Source organism: Syngnathoides biaculeatus, chromosome 11 (genome assembly GCF_019802595.1).
Source record: "Syngnathoides biaculeatus isolate LvHL_M chromosome 11, ASM1980259v1, whole genome shotgun sequence".
Lineage (NCBI taxonomy): Eukaryota > Metazoa > Chordata > Actinopteri > Syngnathiformes > Syngnathidae > Syngnathoides > Syngnathoides biaculeatus.
This window is the reverse complement of record NC_084650.1, coordinates 27,076,185-27,081,950: the sequence shown is the minus strand read 5'-3', so window position 1 is coordinate 27,081,950 and position 5,766 is coordinate 27,076,185. Positions and strand designations below refer to the sequence as shown.

Below are 5,766 nucleotides of genomic sequence, written 5' to 3'. Positions count from 1 at the left end.
TCCCACCACATCGGGCACAGCGCTGACAAGGCAGCTGCACCTCATTGAGCACGGGCGCTCCTGCAGGACACTGCGAGCAGGAAATGCTTTCATTATGAGTTGTAATACTCAACTTCTGGAGTGACCTACATAATGAAAGTACAAAGAAAGCAGCGCACTTCCATGTCAAGATCTAATAAACGGTCCACGGCAAGCTTTACGTTCTATTAAGTGGGGATGTATTTGTATAAAGCAGTGACAATAGAGCATTTTTGCTGAATAGTTGAGAGGAAAACAAACACCTGATGCACTCCCGACATCAGAATCATATTTCTTTCTCTTCTCATTTGCAGTAATCCTACAGGAGGGAACTTTTGCACATCAGCTGTTGAGTAATGGTTTGACGGTTTGAAGGTTACAGAATGTTTTCTGTACTGGGTGGCACAGTGTGCAAGTAGTGAGCATAAGCGGCTCACACAATTGAGGTTGGGAGTTTGATTTCAAGCTTGAGACTTTTTGTGTGGAGTTTGGAGTTTGTTTTCCATGTCCTTGTGTGGGTTATTTCACACATGCATGTGTGAAAACCTGTGATGGAAAACCATGCATGTTAGTTTTTTTCTCTATATTTGCTCAGTTGGCTGGCACGGTGACTAAGCTCTTAAAGTGCTGGTCTCACAGTTGTGAGGTCCAGGGTTCAATTTTGGCTCTGCCTGTGTGGAGTTTGCATGTTCCCCCCGTGCCTGTGTGGGTTTTCTTCGGGCACTCCGGTTTCCTCCCTCAATCCAAAAACATGCAACATTAATTGGACACTCTAAATTGCCCCTAGGTGTGATTGTGAGTGTGACTGTTGTCTGTTTCCGTCTGCCTTGCGATTGTTTGGCAACCAGTTCAGGGCTTACCCTGCTTCCTGCCCAATGACAGCTGGGATAGGCTCCAGCACTCCTGCGACCCTCGTGAGGATAACCGGCTAAGAAAATGGATGGATGGATGGATGGATGGATGGATTTGCTCAGTTGAGTAGCTGGCGACCACTGGAAGGTTTAGCCAGCCTCTCGCCTGAAGTCAGCTGGTGAGGCGACGGCTCACCCACGACCCTCGTAAGAATTACAATCCAGAAAACTGATTGTTTTCCATACTATCTACAGTTTTGTTCACCTTTTGTCGTAATTGCGATAATAATAGACATAGGTACAATTAAAATGTTTACATATACTGTATTTGATTTATTTCATACTATTTACTACAATAATTTTGAGATCATATTGAATTTTCAAGGGTTTTCAAAATGACTAGACAAATACAGTTTTCATTCTCATCATAGAAGTTTTCATCATGTATTGTCTACGTTATTATTGACATGAGTGATTTTTACCCCAAAAATAATTGTTAGGTTAATGGAATCTTCACAGAAACAAAAATGCACTGCAATTTGAGATACAGTGCAGTGGGATAAGAGGACAAAGACAAACATCGTGTTGGTTTTCTATGATAAAAATATTCTATCCAGCACTGCACTTTTAGTCAAAACACGCTCATTTGTATTCAGCCTCCTGCGCTACCTCAACACTATTCAAGGGTCTGATTCCATTTTAGCCAGAAGTACACAAATAATGGAAGCGATCACTCAGTGCCCTGCTTGTCCCCCCCCCCCCCCCATCTTAACAAGCTGGTGCTGTTTAAGAGGGAAAAGAGTGGGACTTAGACAGTTGGCTTTAATGGTGTTCAGCTGTTTTTGTTTCTTTTTGAGGGGTTTGTGTGGGGGTGTAATAGCCAAGGGACCTGCATGTTGTGTGTCGGCCTCCTCCACTCCCGACGAGGCAAACTGCGGGGCTCGGACCCTTCAGTGTCAAAGTGGACGGTAGGGTGAGTGGCAAAATATTTGATACCCTCCTTTCCCCATATGAGGAGAAATAGTTTGAATCGTGGGTGGCACTGATAGTTCTTTTTTTTTAAGAAGCCCTATTGGTGACAACATAAAGATTTACTGCTTTAGAAGAACACAGATCACATTCCCCAGCAACAACATTCTGTATGTTTCAGTTTTTGATATCTTCCTCTTGTGTAAGTTCCCCCCAAATGAGTAGAGGACTAAACCATTAAAGGCATATCAAACACCAGCCACATCCACACATGTGATCCTCTTCCAGTGTTGGTTCTTATGCAGGAGCTCTTTGTAACTGCCACTACAAACAGATTTTACTGCTCAATTTGATGGAGGGAACCCCAAAAATAATTTGCAGAACATGTGTTGCCTCAATTTGAGAGCAGGGTGGCTTTGGTTGCACGGTCAACTCCAACCTGAAGCTGATCTCGGAGTCCTATTTTGTTGGTCGGCATTGTTGCTCCGTGTGTTTTATTCTTGAAACGACATCTGATCATGTAAGCGTAATCGCGTCAGTGCTGAATGACACAACACAAGCTGCTTTTTGCTGATGCCACTGTCAAATATTCTGTTGTGAGAGATCTCTTTGCACACTTAAATGGGCTTTAAGCGACCCGTTGGCTCGACCATATTGTTCTGATTCTACAGTGTTTACACTTTAATGGTCGGTTACAAACAGAGCAAAACTGCATTAATGCACACAGACCACCGGCTCTGCGGTAATCAAAGAACAAATCAGAAAAATAATGAATATTTACAATGACAGATTTTTCTGTTCATTAATGATCTATGGCTCTTTCCGTATTCTGGGAATTTCATGGAAGCAACACGTCAAAACAAGGCAAGTTCAAGCTACTGCTACCATTATTTTTATTGGTAAAATTTCCAGCCTTGCAAAGCTATTTGCTAAATATGAACAAAGTGTTAATATTAAAAAAAACAACTGTGACCTTTAATGTAAACTGATATTATTAAGATCTGTAACCCTCATCTTTCATTTTGTTTTTAATGTTCACGGGCCAATTAAATCCTCTCATCATCAAAAAAAAGATGAAATGAAATCTTTAAAACATTTTTTCAAGCAGAAAATGAAGTAACACACAATGACAGGGTAACATGTTGACTACATTTCTTTTTTTAAGTATTTAGTTCAAACAGATGAATTTGACGTGCAACATAGCAGGAATAATTATAATTCCGGGCATATATGCACATGATACGACGACGTCCCGAGCTTCCTCCACCCAGTGGGCCCCACAAGTTACCTGGTTGATCAACAGTATACACTCGTAAATATCAAGCACCGCAAGTCTAAAGACATGTACAGTGATTTAATCAGTGGTTCCTTTTATCGCTCTGCTGTTATTTGGATAATGGTGGCAATTCTAGAGCTTGATTAATAACACTGTTCAGGAATTTTATTTAAATTTTAACACAATGGGAATTATGACGTGTTGGTGCTTGTTATCGACCGGTACTGAAATGTAAGAAGTCCTTATTATTGTTCATATTTGTCCTGTAAAGAGTGGATCTGTGCATGTGTGACAAATGGAGAAAGGGGAATTATTCGATCTGCCTGGGATGTGATTCTCATCACGTAAAACTTCACAACTGACTTTGTGGTGTTGATTCTGCCGAGGGAACAGAAGGTTGGCCTCAGGGGGATTTGGCTTGGTGATAAAAATGGAGGTTTGTTTGGGCAAAGACGGACGGGGGTCAAATTTTTCCCACAGCACAAGTCAATGCACAGAGTTGAACAAGATAAGTCATTTTTTAAGACTTAAGTGGAGCAAATGAGCAAATGATTGCACTAGTCAAGAGGGATTTGACTTCTATCTGAGCAGGGTTATTATCTTTGACCTGATGGATGTTGGTTTTCCGGCTGGACACTTCCTGTGTGAATAAAAAGGTGTGTGCATTGTGACATGTGATCTTTCACACATGGAACATATGCTCTTTGTATGTTGTGTACTTGTAATGAGAGTTATTTTCTTTTTATTTCTGCATGTGTAGAAGTGCAACCACATGCGTGTTGTCCCCATAGGTTTCTGGCTAGTGGTCTCGTTGGTCTGCTGTCTCATTGATGCATCACAGGCTCACACCCACTCGAGGTCAGGAGAGATTCCCGGACAGGACGTGCAACCCCCACTCCGGCTGTGGCTCGAAAGACTTTTTGGGGATTTTTTTTTTCTATCAGAATAAATCAACTACTCCTCCAAACAGATTGAATAAAAGCGCCACAATATAGCTCGTTTTCTTGCCAAATGTTTACGTTAGACTCCATTAATGAAGGCGTAGCTAATAAACTAGCGAGAGTTTGTGAAGAGAAGCTTGTCCTGTTTTTAAAGTGTAATATCAATTCCCCATCGCGACACACTTGAGCAAACATTTGGCAGAGAATATGACTCGGGAAATGGTTCCCACCTAATCACGCGCTTCTTTATCATTGCCAGATGTTTAAATCAAAAACACAACTACAATGTGTCGAGATGAACCCGGCGGTGGGATTACTAGTCGCTGGGGGACGCGAGTACACGATCACAGGCCCGCGTGGGCCGAGTGCCTCTTGCTGTGGTGGATTTTAGCATCCTCCCCTCCTGGAGTGGCGACACTTTAAGTGGACCTGCTGTTGTTTACGGAGAACTGGAAGGGTCACTCTGTCACCGAATTCCCAGCATCTTTGACAAAACTTGCGCACTGCAGGATAAATAACAGTTCATCCGTGGCGATGATTCAAATAAACACAAACTCTCTTGGATTATCATTGACTGTCCTATATAGACTTCTATTTTTAACACTGAGGCCAAACAGTTCTTTGGGCCACGTTGTCCTCCTTCACTGATAGCACCTGCATTATATTTAATCATTTAAATATTCTCTAGCACATGTCATCCAAATATTGACCGAAAAAAAAAAAAAAAAAAAAAAAAGAAATAGACGGCATCTACAATGGAACTCACAATCGCATTTATACAGATTACGGTTGTAAAATAGGATTTCATGAAGATGCTTGTACAGCCATTCTTTTTTTTCTCCTTTCGGCTTGTCCCATTAGGGGTCGCCACAGCGTGTCATCTGAGATGAACGCATATTTCTTTGGCACAGTTTTATGCCAGATGCCCTTCCTGATGCAACCCCTCTGCAATTTAGCTGAGGAGAGAAGCTTACAGCACCTGATATTCCCTTGCGGTCTCCCATCCAAGTACTAACCATGGCCAAACCTGCTTAGCTTCTGAGATCTGACGAGATTGGATGTTGTCAAGGTAGCGTGGCCGTAGGCCTTGTCTAACCATTCTAAATGAACAAAAATTTTCATTTTCATCCAGATTTTCAAATTAATAGTACCGATGCACTTAGCAAGACACATGAAGTAGACACTTTATTTATTTTAGGGTGTAGGCTGGATAAAAGGATCGCCCAGCCCTTGAGTTTGACACTTCTGCTTGTAATTTTTTAAAGTGCAGTACTGTCTTGTACCACTAGTGAATGATTTACTCCCTAAGTAGATTTCAGTTGTATTTAACTTTTTTATTGAAATATATTTGCATTAATTCTTTAAGAAGAGTTTGTTTATAAACTTTTATTTTGGTCCAATTTTTATTTACTTTTTTATGTCTAATACATTTTAATTGAGTCAAGTCAATTATTTATTTAAATCCCCAATATGTACGCACAGTGTTAATGTTCAAACTGAGCATAAATATTACAGCGGCTTACAAAAATATTTAAAATACTTTTGGAATTGAGCACTCAGTAATGGTGGTACTTCGAAAGCCAAATATGTTTTTCAGATGTAGCCTGCTTGGTGTAAAAACCCAGGAAAATCTAGAAGAAAATGAGATGTATCGAAGTAGAGTTGATTAAAACCACTCTTGCAGATTCCTCTGGGACATTAATTCCACTTT

The 5,766-nt window shown here is 40.9% G+C and overlaps 1 protein-coding gene and 1 pseudogene across 1 annotated transcript in view; one reads left to right on the top strand and one right to left on the bottom strand.

The window, feature by feature from the left end:
• Positions 1-5,766, top strand: part of pdgfrb (platelet-derived growth factor receptor, beta polypeptide) — a 35,532-nt gene that overhangs the window by 2,662 nt on the left and 27,104 nt on the right. The gene's annotated exons all lie outside the window — the stretch shown is intronic.
• LOC133509296 (5S ribosomal RNA) lies at positions 5,023-5,141 on the bottom strand (annotated as a pseudogene).